Genomic DNA, 339 nt, shown 5'->3' with positions numbered 1-339 from the left:
TTGGTCTGCCACTGGAGTGGCCTTTGAATGCAGACATGAACTGCAACTGAACTTGTGTGGCCACTGAAGAAGAGCAGCTCCCTAACCTGAATTCAGAAGAACACCAGTTGGATCTTCTCATGTAAGCATCAACAGTTACACTGGTGTGTGTGATGTCCCACCTGGATTTATCCACACAGTAGGAGAACAGGGTCAAACAAGTCTTCCCATGCCTGGCAGCATGCCTCATCCTACAGCATAAGATTTAGGTCAAGTCCCTGTGATCTAATCCATTTAATCCTTGATTTCACTGCTACGTGGTAGAGGAGGCACAAAGGTTTTCTGTGATGCAGTTTCCTG

The sequence above is a fragment of the Egretta garzetta genome, unplaced genomic scaffold (genome assembly GCF_000687185.1).
Source record: "Egretta garzetta isolate BGI_Z169 unplaced genomic scaffold, ASM68718v1 scaffold215, whole genome shotgun sequence".
NCBI lineage: Eukaryota > Metazoa > Chordata > Aves > Pelecaniformes > Ardeidae > Egretta > Egretta garzetta.
Note: the sequence above shows the minus strand (reverse complement) of the source record.